The sequence below is a fragment of the Xiphophorus hellerii genome, chromosome 18 (assembly GCF_003331165.1).
Source record: "Xiphophorus hellerii strain 12219 chromosome 18, Xiphophorus_hellerii-4.1, whole genome shotgun sequence".
Taxonomy (NCBI): Eukaryota; Metazoa; Chordata; class Actinopteri; order Cyprinodontiformes; family Poeciliidae; genus Xiphophorus; species Xiphophorus hellerii.
In genome coordinates, this window is record NC_045689.1 from 27,001,050 (window position 1) to 27,018,502 (window position 17,453).

A 17,453-nucleotide genomic window follows, 5' to 3' on the forward strand; every position below is an offset into this window, starting at 1 on the left:
TTGTAAACTGAAATTTAAGGGCAAACGGCTACTAGAAAACAGTTAGGTTTTCTCTAGAGATAAGTGCTTTTACACCACTATCCATCGTAACTGGCAACCCTGAAAAATGGACATAAAGGAGTTCCATATGGAAGAGTGCTTGGACCAATACCATTTAGTTCAAATTTACTATTATTTGGAGGAATTACTTGATGGCACAAGGCCGACCTTCACTGGTATTCACACAATACTCCAGTATTACGCACAACCTTGGTAATAATGTGTAGAAAAGCCTTCAAATAATCTGTTGCTATGGATACTTGACCCAGATAGGTCACTGTGTGCAGCTTCTGTTATCTTTTTTCTTCCATATGGATCACAAAATTAAAGTTTCAAGATATACTTTATCTTGTAGGAATAGTTAGAGAGAGTCCATAACTTTGGCAGTGATTATTTTGTTAATATCATTTTAGAAAATAGTGTTTTCTCAACTAAATGTAGTGAATGTCGGATTATATTTATCTAAATATTTCAGTGCAGATCATGTTCCTGAAATATTTTTTCGGCTTTTTACATCATTTCACCAAGAGTGGGGATATCTGTAGAGCATCCTATAGATTTAAAGTTTATTTTTTACAATTTTTTTTGCAATTTTTACGAACTTGCTTCAAATTATTCAGGCAGGTAGAGGGACTGCACAAAGATAGGTATAATTAAAATTTGCAAGTCTAATTTAGTGTTTACAACTCTTCACTGACACACCTATTTAGAATCATCCTTTTAACTTAATATTACATTTAACTTTTAATGAAAAACACACAAGTCCTAAGGAGTAAAAATCATCTTACAATTCCCTTTCCTGCTTTAAATTTGATCCAAATCATGGAGGTGACATAACTGAGAAGAAGGGTGGAGGGTGGGCAGGATGTTGCCAGCGGAAAGTGTCTCTACGGTTTGTGATGAGGGGTTAGAGCCAGAGGGCCGCGGGGAAGAGGAGGCTGCCGCGGCCCGACTGAAAATGAGCCGCCGCACACGTCCCTGGCGCTCAAGATTTGCATTTCAGACTCTTCAGAGTTCAGGCTTAGGTAAATGTGCAAGTGGGCGTGCGGGAGCACAAATCTGACAGCTAAAATCCCAAACAGCTCAACGGCAGTTCAGCTCACAAGAACAAACCAGCGGCCAGCCGTCCCTTCTCCTCCATCTGCTGAATCTGCGGCAAGTCATGCTTGTGTATTTATAGGAAAGGAATGAAGCTAATTGAATATTTGGTTGTGCTTGTTCAGCTCTGAAATTGTCCGACTTATGTTCTTTCAGTAAAGAAAAAAAAATAAAGCAGCACACTTTGAGAATTTCGCTCTCAGTTTCACTTTAAACTCATTGGAGCTTTAAAGGTTTCCTCTCCGCTGGGGCAGAGTTGGAGTGAATTCATTTGCTGTGTGCAAGAGCCTCATTTGAATCCCGTTTGAAAGAAAGTAGATACTTTTACTATGGTTACCATTGTCCATGTTAGGACAAAGTAACAACTGCGACCCCAAGGGACAGTTTGCACAGTTGATGTGACCTGAAGCCGAGGTGACACATTTAGAAATGTTTGTTTCCTACCCCACATCAAGTCCAAGTTATCACATGAGTTCATAAAATAGCCAAGTACTGAAGTGATTTATTACTAAACAGAGAAAGAACAAAAAAATTAAAAAAATCAAACAGCCCGCCTGGAGTCAGCAAATTCTGCTCATGTTGCCATGTTCTTGGCACTCGGCCCAACAAGTTCCCGTGCCAACACTTGTCGCTCATCATTATGAGCTGCCAAAAAACTACCAGTCTGGTTCCAGACCAAATAGGAAAACCTGTTTTTTTTACGGCACCAAAACAAGGAGGATGACAAAATGCAGACTTAATTACATCTGTTTGAAACAGAGCCGCTTTGACTCACAATCTTGGAGCTTTTTAGGGTTTTACAGCCATTAAGACTCCACTACCCTGTGGCAACATATTGGCTCTAAGCTATCGATGAGACACCTGGGAAACGAAGTTACTGCCTTTGCAGATGAGGACAAAATGTAAACATTGTAGGGTGTTTTCACACATGATAGTGCGGTAGACTCGGTACTATTAGAGACCAAAAATTTCAACATTTGCGGTTTGGTTTCACACTGTGTCAAATGAACCAAACTAACTGAAAAACCTGTTCTTCTCCCACCAGTGGTGGCGCTGCACGAAGAACAACATGGAAACTTCAAATGAAGACAGGAGCGCAACTTCCTTCTTCACAAAATTGGAATGGCATCAGATATTAGCGGTTGTAGGGTTTCTCTTTTGTCATTGGTAAAAGATCAATGCAAATATTTGTTTTGCTTGTATTTACCCAGAATGCCCTGCGCTACAGTTCACTTCCTGTGATTGGAGTGGTGCCCGGTCCGCTTGGTGTTCACATTATGCATTCAAACCACGCCAGAGATCACTTCAACCAAACCAAGAAACAGGTGTGTAGGCGGAGCAGAGTTCGATTACAAATGAACTGGACTTTCAAGGCAAATGAACTGGAGTTCGATTAAAGAGGACCAAACAGGGCTGATGTGATTCACCCTAATTACAGATTAGAAGAAAACATGATTAAATATTAAATTGCAACACAGTCGTTCTTTATCATCTTCTTCAAATTAGCTTAGATGAGCAAAAACTACCCCGTAAAGTCACGTTTGGGAAAGTCATGTTGTGGAAACTAATGAAGCGCCACCCAAGGTTACGTTGTGAGGTTACTTTTCAATTAGACAGGCTAGTTCATCTGCAAATCTTTCTTTCTTAGTAAAATTTAATGATCCAGGGCAAGTTGTAGCAGCTTTATGACTCAGTCAGTCAAGGTTAGCTGGCATGCAAGATGTGATAACCTGTTTAAAGCTTTTTAACAGCTTTTCACACCCAATTAAAAGTGCACTGAAACCTTTAGGTCATTTGTTAAATTTCCTGTAAATGTGTCAAAGGCTCCTTTTGATTTCATTTGAGTTAAGTCAATATCCAGAGAATTTTTTTAGAAACCTTTTATAGCCGTCTTTTAATCTGATTAAAATAAATGTTTTATCATCAGAGTTGATGTCTGTTACCAATACCTGTTCATGTATTCTTGTCCCTTCTTTTAACCTAAGCCGTTTTCAAAGCCTTTGTAAACATTTTCTTTAACAAGTACAAATACTGGAAATATTCATTTTAATTGTAAAATGAAACTTGAAAAATTGAGAGCATGCTAAATAATTTTTTAACTTTCTGCATCTTTATTGCGAGATACATTCTGCAGTAATTTAAGCAGAAAATCAAGCCAATCTCTTAGGGATAAAAATATGTGTATATTTAAAAAAAAAGAAGCTATAACATCCTGATTGCATAACTGTCCAAAACCTGGACATTTACCAGCAGTTTTCTACATGTTTGAAAGCCCCTCTGTGTTAAAAAATAACCTTGTTAACCTCGTTTCTAATCCAATACTTGTTTCCTTTTTTCTAATTTAACAGTCAGATTTTTAAAGTTCTATAAAACGTAAGATCTTGGGGACTTTAAAAACATGTTCTATCCCACTCTACTGTCTTCTTGTTGTACGTTGGTGCGTCAAACACATTTTACGCGAGTTCAAATATAAAGACAGGAAGTCCATCTCGTGAAACATCAGCTCTGTTACATGTATTAACGCAGTTAAAATAATTAATTGGTTATTTGTTTTGTTTTGTTTTCATTTGGTGCACAATACACGGTTTATGAATGCCTCAATAAAAAATAATTAAACAATAATAATTAAAAAAATAATTATCAGCTTTGTTAAGAATTAAAGAGCTCAGGACTGTCTGGCAGTACATGCATTTGGCATGTAAAGGTGAAGTAATCCTCACTGGTGCAGAAAGAGCAATACATGGTTTATAATTTAGTACCGTTAACACATTTTGTGTAATGGCATTATAAATTGTTTAAATTTGTGCTTAGTTGCAACACTTTACAATATCACATATACAAAAGTGATAATGTATCATTTTTTAAGTAGTTAAGATCAAGTCATGGCTGTTTATGTTTATATTATTTTTCTGTGGTGCAGGTTATTTACCTCATTAATGTTTTTATTTTAGTCACAGCCGCTTTGAATAACAAATATGCCTTTTTCCTGTCCTCTTTTATTTACAATCATATACATTTTGATGTTTAATGCTTAATTTCGTGTTTTTTATGCCACGCATAATTACCCCCTAAAGCAACTGTTTACCAGTTCCTGCTTTTTCCAGTGGAAAAAACTGGGTGAGCATGACTGATAAAAAAAACAAAACATAAGACGTTATGAATACAAATATGCACTATATACATACAGATACATCTAAAATGTGTGGATAATGGTGTGAGGTGGAGTAAATCTGTGAAAGTGACGATAATCGGCGCCGACAGCTGTGTCCAGGAAGCAGGAACAAGTTATGAGAGCATCAAAGTGGAATACTTCCACCCCAGTGGAAACTGTGAGAGACACATAGCTCTACCTTAGGGCTTCACCCAAAGAGCTACAATCCCTGCATTCACAATGAGACTTGGCGACATTTACTCGTGACAGCATGGGACAGGACAAAACATCACCACATTTCCACCGCTGACACCTTCACCGGGACTTTTTCCTAGCAGACACGGAGATAAGCCCAGTCGCCTGTCAGCCTGGTTGCGTGAATTTCTTGCTCTGGATTCCTTTTATTGTTTATAACACCTTGAAATACCACCCCCTAATACTGAGAAGTTTATTTAAAGGATTTAACTTTTTAAGGAAAATGTGCTAAATAATTTAAGACATTTAAAAAGATTTTTTACACTTATTTCCCTCTGCATCTAAGCTTGTTGCAATAAACAATAAATCAATTAATCGCATGATATATTAAAACACGCTAAATAATTTCCATTTGCATGATTTATTGTTTTTCTCTTTTCTCTCTTCCTACCAAAAACTGGATGACAAAAGTTTTCAAATCGGTCCATTGGACTCAACTAGCCCCTTTTATTGGAGGGCAATTTTGTTTGCAGAGGATTCGTAATTCATTGTATTTGTTGTTTCTGTTGATTTGTTTATTTAAATGTCTTCCAGTTCCAGTGTTAAATGTTTCTACATCTATTAAAACCCTTTCTTAAAAATGACTTTTACCATTTAATTAAAAATACTACATCGCATGTGCATGCGTGCACTTTTCTGGACGTTGCCTATGCTTCTGCACTGTGCTTGCCTCTAAGTCTTTTCAATGGGATCCACCTGAAACAGTACCGTAGATGGCTGGTTTGGACGCAGCATGCTGATGGAGCTATCCCGCACTCTGCTATTTTGCCTGTCTGATGGAAATCTAATGAAACGTGCAGGTTTCTGATCCAGGCAGAAATGATTGCACAAGCCGGGTGGAAGAGGAAGGGGGCGGGGAGGGGGGGGAAGGCTAATGGAGACATTGTGAATATATTGAGAGGGGGCCGTTAATGAGCTCTCTTTGGAAGACACGGGGACATGTTTTGCATACGTGTCAAGTTTGATGACATCCTGCTACATTTCATTTTTGCAGGTATTTAGGGTGCCAGAACTAATCTGTCACTATCTTGATTGTGTGCTCCACCTGTGCGTGCTGGTGCATTGGGTAATGTAAGAAAAAAAAATACAAATAATAATCTGAATGCACTACACAACCTGCTGAAGGTGGTAACTTTTTTATTTTTTTGGGTGGGGGTGGGGGAGAATGAGTTGTGTGCACGTGTATGCAACCAGCAGTGTTGTATATATTGACTGATATATACTCATCATATACTGAGTGATGAGAGGCAAACCTCTCAGGAGGAAAATGCAGCACAACCTGCTAGGATGAGTCGGAACAACTGCTCGTAAAAACAAGAGAAAGTTAGAATGAGATTACACCATGAGCCCAGCAGAGATGGAAAAGGTTATCGCTCTTCCTTGTTAATAGAATCCTTTCTATTTAAAATTCAAATAGACTTTTTTTGTTGGTTTTTTGGAATATTCTAATAAACCTGCGTCTCTGAGAACTTTAAAAGAGTGTGCATTAAGTAAAGCCATTATCTGTGGAGATTACGCCATAATAGAATGAGAACTAATCGCACATGTTGTGGTGCAGACAGCAGAGCTCCTGCTGCTTGCTGAGATAAGGTAATCCTTCACAACAGAAGTAGGAGAACAGTGTCTTCAGAGTGACAAACATTTGCACACACGTTCGTGCACAATGCAAAACAAAAAGCAAGTTGCCACCTCCGACGGCTGTCTATGCGACAAGGGGATGATGGCGAACATTGAGATAAGGTATAGAAAACAGTCATGTACAAGTAAAACTCAAGAGGCACAAAGAAGTGTTCCCAGATCGTCCAGTAGCTGACCGGTTGGAAACTCAAAAATCCAGTCTATTCCCGATCAGTGAACACACCAAACCAAGCACTACGGCGGCAGCAACACTCTTCAGTGTGGACGCCTTCATAGAGCGAAGAAGACTCGGTGAAAAATCGACTTTTTGAGCTTTACCAGTTTAGTTATGTTCTATGTTGTTCCAGAAGGGGGAAACTTAGGGTGTTTTCACACCTGACAGTCTGGTAGACTTGGTTCAGTTGGGAACCAAAATTGGAACATTTGTTACATTTTCAGCTGGTGGAGTTTATTTTCACACTGCTCTGTGTCAAACAACTCAAAACCTTTGAAAAACCTTTTTCCTACCCGCGACTAAGGTGGCGCTGCACTAAGAACTACTCAAGGAATAGACATGAAAACGTCTGAAGAAGACACAAACACAATTTCTTTCGTTACAAAATGTAAACAAAAATGGAGTCGAGTCAGATTTTAGAGGTTGTAGAATTTCTCTTTTGACAGCAGTAAAATACCAGGAGCCATTTCTCCAGCTAGCGCTAGTTTCTCATGTTTGTTTTGATTCTAATGACCCAGAATGCCCTGCTTTTGGAGTGGTCTCCAGTCCATTTGGTGTTCACATTATGCATTCAATCCATGTCACAGAGTTCACACCGACCAAACAGAGATCTAGGTTTTTAGAGAAACCAGAGTTAGCTTATTTTGGTCCACATCAGAGTTTTCACACCTCCTCAAAATGAACTGGACTTTGTAGAAGAATGAACTGGAGTTCGACTAAAGCAGACTAAACAGGGCTGGTGTGAATGCACCCTTAGTAGAAATAGTCAAGGCATAATCCACACAAATACATTCTAAAATGTTCCAGAACGTGCCATGCTTGGTCACAATTAGTTGGCACATTGGACAAAGGAATATTTGTACCAATTGAACCTCATGGACGGCAACAGGTTTGCCGTCCACCTTTGACCTGAAGGTGGGAGTGCAATTTCCTCAAAAAGAGGATGGTCTCTACTGGGTAAGATGTTTTTTTCTTTTTCACAGTCAGTCTGGTTCAGATTTCTCACAGGGGGCGCTGATGAGCACCCTTGGCTCTGCACTCTCCCAGACCAGTGCCTATAGAAAACCAAAGGACATTCCACTAGACTAGCGGCAGCAGCAATTTGCAAACACCTGGTGGAACTGTGAACCTACTTAAAGGAGCTCATCAGTCCGGTCCTTTAAGTAGGAGACATTGGCCAATTTCAAGGCATTAGATATGGTTATGATGTAAAATTTCTTTTCAGTTACCTTTAATATGTACAGCATTTTCATAACCACTGAAGGTAACATAGTTACTTGATAAATATGGCTTTAAAATGGCACTATATGCCTAGAAAATTGATAATACCTGCTTTAACTAGTTTTAGTTCTCAAAGCATATTTGAGAACTCTTTGGGGGTTGAAAACCTCTGTATAAGTCTGATGTCATTTCATGTCATTTTCACTCTCAGTGAGCTGTTAAAAATAAAGTCAGAGGAAGCACTAACAATATAAGAAGCCATTTAACAGGAAATATGTCTCCACTTTCAGGTCAGCAAGCGAGAGCAAGACTTTTGGCAGATACAAGGTGGTTATAACAACAACCTGCCGTTTTGTCCCAGTGAGCTTTCAGGCTCTGTCCATCATAAAACAAGAAGAATGTGGAAATCTTAGAGTTAAGAGTTATTCTGTTTTATAGAATATACACAGAGAGACTGGCAGAAAGACTAGAAAAATATTCTGAATACTGTATAGACCTTATATCAGATATGAGTTGGTTAAAACCAGTATTAGCAAGTCAAAGTTTCACAAAAAAAACAAAAACAGATCAGAAATCACACATCAATTTCTGATCTGTGCATATTTAGAAAAACAGAAAATGACTAGGTTTGACTAAACTAAAACATACTAGTTTCAATTGAACAATCTGGCATTCAAAATATTAGTAAGTGAATAATTGAATCTATTCATCTGTATCTATTGTAGACTAAATTCAATGGGATGTTGGTAATTATATCTTGTATGAATGGTATCCTTTTAAATTTGCTGTGAAATTAAAACTTGCTGTTCTTGACCTCAGAAAATGACTTTACAGAAAAGCTGCAGCTGTATAGTTTTGTTTGAATGTGGACTGATGAGGCTGAAGTGCTTTATGGCTCAAATTGCAACTCACCACTGTTAGGAACAATGTGCAAGTAACCTCTGCATTCAGACTTTGTCTACAACAGGCAAAGCTTCTTTTGTAAACCTTGCAACCTTCCATGACCGTGGAAGCTAGAGACATAGAAGACTCTTCTTATACTAAAACACAAAACTGCACCTACTAGTTAATTCTGATTTCTGCTTTGCTTTAAGATTAGAAGACATGCAAACTGATTTTTAGAAACTTTGTGTAATTAAATGGGAAAAGCATTGTCCATAAAATCAACAAGAAATGTTGCCGTAGGTTTCTTGAAAGGAGTAGGAGTCGTAGAAAACGAGGTTACAAGATTGTCCCCATTTATGCAATACGCTCCTTGCTTTATTTGAGTTTTACTAAATTGAAAACAGTGCATCAAACATCATGTCGACTTGTTTGGAGAAAAAAAAAAGGAGTGAGTTTTCATTAAGTTTATTCAACAGAGAAAAGAAATTGCAGCGTTTATGACAGCTCAGAGCTGACCAAAGGGAAATCGCCCAATTTTGATCACTGACCAGTTGACAGATGCATTTCAAGCCAAATATATAAAATATGTTAGCATTACACTGCTAATTGTTTTGTCAGGTGTCCAGCCACTTGACAATTTGACAAAAAGCAGGAGTTCCTTAAAGAGACAGATGCCCAATTTCAAGGTGTTTAATTACAAAGTAATTTAAGTTATATTTGATGCTTACAGCCAGAGGTGTGCCAATCGATCGGCCACTGATCAAAATCGGTGATCAAGCTGTTGAGAGCCTTACTGTTAAATATTGTTTTACTGATTGCAGGTTTTTTAGTTGTCCTTTTGACTGAGTAGCTGCAGTATTGTGCCTGCAAGTATTTTGCATTGTTTTATGTCTAAATCAGGTGATCTTATTGCCACATCATTTTTCCATTTTGGAAGATTACATAGTATCATTTATACCTAACGCAAAAAATTAACAGCCAGTCCAGGTGATCGGCAGAGATCGGCTTCATGGGTGATCGGTATCGGAGCATCCCTACTTACAGCATTTAATAACAACTAAAGGTAACATATTTCCTTGATTGTGGAAGCCACTAAGTGGCTGGAAAATGCCTACTTGATTTTGAAGTCCAGCAGTAATCAAGTGATCAAAGTAATCGCTGTAAATTTGTAATTTAACGGATTACTTTTTCACATGAGGCCAGGCTAGTTTGGAAAGCCTTTTCCCCTTCACACCAAAAATGTCATTACATTGTCTTTCTGCATTGAGTCATGTTGTCTTTATTAAAATTTTGGCAGATATATTTTTATACATTTGGATGAATATTCCTTCGCAGCACTTTAGATTCTCATCAGTCAACTCTCTAAAGGCACAAACACAAAGCTCAAAAGGATTTTCTCGAGACCGATCTAAAAAAAAAAAAAAAATCTCTTGACAATCCACCTACCTCTCAAGACAAAGGTTTCAGTTCAATACATCTGGGGATTTACAAACCACAGAGGAGCATTTTAGTCCTCTGAACCACAAATAATATGGCTCCTAGAGTTTTATCTGAATTCCTCTGAAGTTATAAAAAACGTGCTCTCATACTGGCCAAGAAAAAAAGAAGAAGAAAAAGAAGTTAGCTAATGCTCCTGCAAAAGGTAAATCAACCAATAGACAGGTGAGTGATGGAGACAGAAGGCAGCACCACAGGAGATACTTTCATGTTCCTGATTAAGGCGCCTCTATCCGTGAGAGGAGACAGCTGACGACAGCTCGGATAGAAGCTCGCCTGGGAAATCAGCTTCCACCCTGCAAAAGTCTCCATATCCTTGTTGTGCTACCTTACACCCATACCTCCCATTTACGCCGGAGTTTGTGTGAGAGCGCGTGAGCGCGAACGTGTCCGTGCCTTTCACCTACAACATCCCAAAGAAAGCCGAGGCCCAAACTTATTAAGTGCCGAAAATGAGGCTTGCTCAGTGAATGGGGGATCCCATGGCACATGTCCACAAAGACTTGATGGCAAATAGCCTCGCTTCAGAGGCAGCTCAGCGTAGAGGGGGCAAACAGACCCACTCCGGCTAGATCAATACAACTCGGAGAAAGGCCAGATTCTTCAAGTGAACTGCACTTGCCTAAGGAGAGAGAAATCAAAGAAAGCCTAACCTTCCGTGACATTCTGCTTCTCGTCCTTGTCTTTCCTTTAATAATTCAACAAGTGCTGAATTTTGATTAGCCGCACCAAGTACCCCGAATGAGAGAGATCAGTGATTTAATAAGCTCAATCTCTAAGTGCTTGCTGTCAGGAAAAATTGCCGTCACACCGGGAAGTGAGAGAGGGGTTTCTTTTTTTTTTTTTTTTTAGGAAACCAGAACAGTCTATCACCGGAGTCCCCGAAGCATCCTTGTAGCTATCTTTTACCATCCGAGCTGCTTTGTCACACCTTTCACCCTTCACACACTCAGCCGGCTCATCTGTTACCGACTATGACAGACACATGACTATATTGTAATTCTGCTCCAGTATCACGCTCAGGAAGTGTATAACATCAGCACGCTGAAGAGAGACATAAAAAAAAACCCCACACAGCTACATTCTCACTATCTCTCTCTCTTTCTCTCTCGCTCTCTCTCTCTCTCGAGGGAAGAGGTGTAATCATGTTGCTGATGGATAACTGACAGCAGGGCTCGCACAACATCCCTCTCACACAGCTCCCCTCTTCCTTTTTTTTTCTAGCGAGCTGAACCGTCGAGGCACCATTCCAACCGTCAACACTGTATGCTCTGTAATTTAGCTCTTTCCTTCCCACTGTAATTGCCTGTCACTGTCTTTGGAGCATAAAACTAGAGCCATCAGCTTGTATTTTTTAACTGTCAAGTGCTGGTGGGCACAGGACAAAAAAAAGAGTATCTCGCTCTTTACAGCTGACTGATTTTTAAACATGAAATGAGAAAGAACGCACAACTTCTAAGGGTAGGATACAAACTTTCTAACCGTGCAGGGTGGAAATCAGGCGTGTCTGAGTCGGCAATGGGAGATGACCTGAGGAATCGGCTGGTGGCCAGATTTGACCACCATCTGGCACTTAACCATGAAACTAAGAAAAAAGAATACAAAAAAGTAGATTTTTTTATTGTTTTGCTAAGTATATGTTTAAAAAAGAAATTAGAATTGACTAAAACTGGTAAGCGCACGTCACAATGCGTTCCAGTTGAAACTGGGAAATCAACTGAAAGGCCATAGGAAGTCGGATTTCCCACTGGGAAACTGGGAGCGACTTCGTGTTTCAATATGGCCGCTCGTTGCATCAACAGTAGTAAAATGTGGTGGAAACTTGTATTTACAAGACAGGGATGCAAAAGCGCAGCCAACTGTAAACTGAAAAAATCAAAAGTGTTTGCTTAGAGAAAGCAAAGCTTAAAATAATGTTTGTAAGATATTCCAAATGTTTATGGACATCACCATGTTGAAATTCCAACTTTTTAGCTAAAACGGTGTTACACTGGGTCTGATGTCAAACCCAGTCCCGAGTTCCCACTTTCACAGCTTCACATAATTGGTCATTGGAAATTTGCCTTCAAAATCTCTAATCTATGTATCTCCACTATCAGCCATATTGCATTAATCATTAAGATAAGCTGCTCCTTCAGCTTCGAATGGATCAATTTTCAAAATAAATACCAACACAAATAATTTAATCTTTAAAAAAACAAAACAAAAAAATAAAACACATGATTGAGATTTCAAAATGTTTGTCAAAAAGCATAAATGCCTGTGTTTTGTTACTATTTCTAAACGTTTCCATTTCACAATTTTACCAGCAGATTTGATGTTTGTCTTGTACTTCACGGTTGACAGAAGCCCCAATTGTGGAACATGAGCATCACTGAGCTTGCGTCATAATGCATTCGCAACAATTTCCCTACTTTACGCCACGCCACCTGCTTCTGGGCACAGAATGAAACAAAAAAACTAAACATGAAGACGTGACTTTAAGGCTTCCTGACCTTCTATATGAAAAGTAGGTCAATTTATGGACAGAAAGAGTTGAGACAAAGCTTTCATTTTCTGACAAAGTCCTCCCTCCCCACACACACACACACCCGAAGGCTCCATCTGCAGCTTGGATGGCTCATCTAGGCCTGTCTGCTCTTTCTTTGGTTTTTTAATAAGTGATCCGCTCTCAATGGATTCTTATCTACAACTTCCACAAGAAACACTCGCACATTTATTAGTTTTATGAGGGAAAAAGTGTGTGTGATACTGTCTGACACTAATATAACACTGCATTCATGCATGGCCATGCAATGAAACTACAATGAAATGTGAAATTGGTCTCGAGAAAAGCGGAGCAATTTACTTTCACACATTAAATGCTACAGTATGTGAGCAATTTCACACCGAGATAACAGCGGAGGAATAAATCTACTTCCAAGATTCGTATAACTGCAGCTATAAGCCCGGCTTTTAACAATTCGGCCATCATCAGTTTAAAACTAATTCAGCAAAAATAAATCAGTGTTTCAAAGTCAAAGCAGTGACATTGTAAATAAGACTCATTTCTTTAAACAGTTCCAGACCAGAACTACAGAAATGACCTGAGGTAATTGATCAGTTCATGTTGCCGGCTTTTTGCCAGATTGGAGGGAAAGGGCTTTTTAAAAACTAACCTGACTAAAAAGTTAAAGTTGCTATTTTAATTCTGAAATCCAAGATGGAAACAGCTTAATCCCACACCTCAGAATCTACTGAGCCCCCCATGAAGTGATGGATGATTTCACATTTGGGTTAATATTTTATATGTACTCTACTGCCACAATTTAACACTTTCAAGCAGTTTTGCTGACATTTTGCAGCCATCAGCATAAAACTGAATATGTTAAGCTACCAATTGCTTCAAAAATTATTGCATTTACCACCATGTAAAACTTTAAGAATTTTTTTTGCCTAAATGAGGCACAGCTAAGTTTCTGGTGTTGAAGTAGGCCAAAGTTTTTGAATAGTTACAGTTTCGAAGCAGCAAAAAGCTTCCTGTCAAGCCAGTGCTGCCATTTAAAACTTATGAAAAACCAGAAAAACGGCTAGAGAAAATGGTTTTCTGTAGGAAAGCAACATTGACCCACCCCCACTTGTTGCAGCACAGTCCCTTATTTCACATTATGTCAGCCAGCTGGATAAATGCTACTACACTTTGCCTATATTGGCGTGTGAATAACCACAAGTAATAGAAGCTGATATTCAGTAGGTAACTGGAGGGTGGGACACAGTTGGCACAAGGTATAAGCAAACAATGCAGATTTAATTATTTCTGCTGCTTGTGACTCAGCTGGGGTCATATTTCATACATGCTGTGACTATTTGCAAGTAGATTAACAGGGAATAGTCTTTCTTCCACTAGTTCGTTGTGACCAAAACATTTAGCTTAGCAGCAATTATCCCGACTCTCCAGGGTTTTGATAACTGCGATAACATCAGATGAAAGTAGATCCAAAAACAGGGTATTGGTAAGTTTAAGGCCTTCTTTAGATCCTTGTAATTTGAATTTATAGCCGACTTAAGTTATGAAAACTAACTTAACTTAATAAATGGTGAATTACATATGCGTAAATTAACTCTTATAAACCAACTTTCTGTCAAAAACAGACAGTTGGCAGCCTAAAGTCGCTTTCATTTAGTTGATTTCACTGTCAAAATGTTGTGCACAGACAAGGTTGCAAACCAGACTTTTATTACATAACCTTTGATGAGAAAATTACACAGCGATCGACAGCAGCCATAAATCAAAAGAATTAGCAATCGTCGGTGTATTTGTGGATTGGAGCAAACACTTTTTACAGGGCAAGAAGATTAACTTTCATAAGTACATTTATTAAGTACAAGTAATCAAATACTGCATTATGGCGAAGGTACACATCTAATTATTAGCAACCATAGAGAAAATGCCCCATCATCAGGCAGTTTAACATGTACAAAAAAACTGGTGAGCATCTAGACGTTTGTATGCTTTTAAGTTTGCTCCAGTGTAAGCGGAAGAAGAACTCCCATTCTTCTTCTCTGACGTCCGTCACGGCGCCTCTACGTGATTGGGTGACGTAGTTGAAAAGGGTCAGTCGTAAACTTCAAAGCATTTCATTTTCAACTGAATTCATTGCTTCGCTTCCAGTTTTGCCTCAGCATATTAACATATGAGCATGTTTAAGACTTTCCAAGGCCTAAAATATGATTTATTACATTTAAGGATTCTTCAGACCTTGGGGAAATCCTGAAAAATTATTTTCAGCTTAGGACATCATACAACCTTGAGCCTTGGAATCACGAATTGTTTGCTGAAAAACCCAAATGCGAGCATACAGGAGAGATGAAGGTTAAAAACTCAAAGCGAATTTACTTAAGAAAACATCTGACAAAGACAACAGAAAACCCCGGGCTTAAACACACTGAGGCAAGTTAAGACAATAAGCCGCAGGTGGGTTGAGCGCAAACAGAAACCTGGTCTGACACTGAAACACGAAGCAAACTGAACTGAAAGCACAAATGGAGAACCACTATTAAAGTAAAACAGGAAACAATGTCCAACCGTGTCAAGTCATTTCTTTAGAAATGCAAAAAGTTATTGTATTCTGTGCAAAAAGCATATTTACTTCAAAAGGTCCAAACAGAACAGCAGGACATTTTCTACTGATTCCCTTCTGCCTTGGATCTTCAGCAGTGTTTTAAAAAAGGATCTTATGATCCAGAAAAATACGATCTAGAAAAATAAGTAGCATCTCTTCATGTTTTTTCACTCTATTAGGAACTCAGTGTTTGGTCTAAACAATTTTGCTCTTTTGAAAGATGTGTGGACACAGCAAACACAGAACCTGTTCAGAGCGTGCAACACACGGCGCTATTAGTCTGAGCCTATTAAACTTAATAGCTTCCCTCTTTCAACCCAGCAGCATGGCCACATTTTCAGTCCGCTGTTCTCCGAAAGATGACAAAACCAGTCATGCCTGGGAAGCATGTCACCCAATTTATGACGATTCAGAATATATCAGAATATATTACAGGAGCATTCGAATCTAACGTGCATGTGAGAGAGTTCGCCGAGCAAGTCGGCGCAAACAGCACACAGACTAACGATCAAGAGATTCCTAAAGCAATTTATAAGTCCTGAGCAATGAAGATCTCTCTAGACAGATACAAAGTTCAACCCCTGCGGTGGAGAAAAAAACATTTTTCAAAAGCGAAACATCGATAGGCCCATCTCTCCCCCTCGGGCAAAGAAAACAATGTTCATTAGCCGCGTCATGTGTGGTCAACAGACACGTACAGACCACAGCAGGCGGGAATGGGGCTAATGCACTGCCTGCAGTCTCACCTGTCGAGATCCCATTGTTGCCCTGTGACTAAAAACGTTGCCTCCGTGTTCTCTGGTTTCAACTAAGGAGGCCCTAAAACCTGCACAGACCTGTTGAAGAGGGATCGGATTCTGCCTTTGTTTCTCATCAGGGAACGAGAAGAGAGGACAAAGACAAGAGAGGAGGGCTTGGAAAGGAGGAGGAGATTTATTCTGCCTCCAGGCTTATAGGTCACTTGTGTAATTATTGGCCATGGCTGCTGAGAAGAAACATGTCGTTTGAAGAAACCCTTTCATATTATTAATCACTGACTCTTTCAAGGACACCAAAAAGTGCCATTTCTAATCATATCTCTACAAAGAATGGCGGAATTACAATGTTTTTCAAATCTCTTCACTTTGTTAAAGTTTCCATCAGTCATAGATTGTGAAAACATTAATCACACAAGAATACTATGTCATTCACCTTTTGTCGTAAACTGTCTTGTTTTGCTGCTGCGTAGACCAGGACGCTCTTGTAAATGAGATTTCTAATCTCAATGAGCTTCTCTCCCCAGTTGAATAAAGGTTACAAGCTAACGTTACAACCATAAACTTTAGTGTATTTTATTCGGGTTTGATGAAAACAAAGTAGACAACAATGTGAAGTGAACCAGGCACATGGCTTACGAAACCTTTATCAATCAATAAATAAAAATACAATTCCTTTTCACTCTTTTAACCTTAAGAAAAGCTCAATACAACCAACTCCCATAAAGACACAAATTACCAAGAAGTTCATGACTGGGGCAAAGGTTGACCTTGTAGCAGGACAATAACCCTGCTACAAGGTGACTCTGCTGTCTGCAGACGCTTGAGATGTCATAGTCAAGCGTGCCAACTTCCTACGTTTCTTGTGACAAACTACTTCATTTCGCACAATCCAAATGGATACTAGCAAGTTGGGAACTTAGCCCTGATTCTTCTCCACCAGGACAACCACCAAGCACCTGTTAGTGTGGCACATAATAGTAGTCTGGCTGATGCCCATCCTTAGGACTGGTTCCACCGGCTCTCAGCTTCATCAGCTCAGTGTCGCATACAAAACAGTTTGCTGTGTGACAGAGTGTTTGTCCGACAGACGTCCACTTTGAGTTCACATTGAGTACACGAGGTCCCCTGCAGAGTGAAGTACGTTCGAGTATGTTGTGGGCCTTTAGACTGATCCAGTCAAAGTTCAGTCACTTTAATCAGGGATAAAATTTGAAAATGCATGATATGGTCTGCATCAAGTCTAAGTGTGAGTTACTTTGCTCAAACATATTAGTGACGGATTCACAGAGTTGGTAGAAGCATACACCAAAAGAGTAGCAACAGTAACTGTAATTGCAGTAACGTGGATTAAATATTGAATCAGGGTGGCAGAATACAAGTTTTTAATATTTCTACTTGTACAAAAAAATTAACATGTACTCTACCCCTACCAAATCAAATAACATCCCAATAAAATACTTTTAGAGTTGTAGTCCTCAGGCAACAAAATGTGGAAAAGTACAACGAGCATCTGGACCTTTGCAAAACATTGTAGCAAAAGTACAGAATGCTCCTTGGTTTGCTTATTCAAGCTGTGATGGAGAAAGAAAAGTTCT

The 17,453-nt window shown here is 39.1% G+C and overlaps 1 protein-coding gene across 3 annotated transcripts in view; it reads right to left on the bottom strand.

Annotated features, from left to right (window-relative positions):
- LOC116737620 (CD166 antigen homolog) overlaps positions 1-17,453 on the bottom strand; it is a 74,213-nt gene that overhangs the window by 27,841 nt on the left and 28,919 nt on the right. The gene's annotated exons all lie outside the window — the stretch shown is intronic.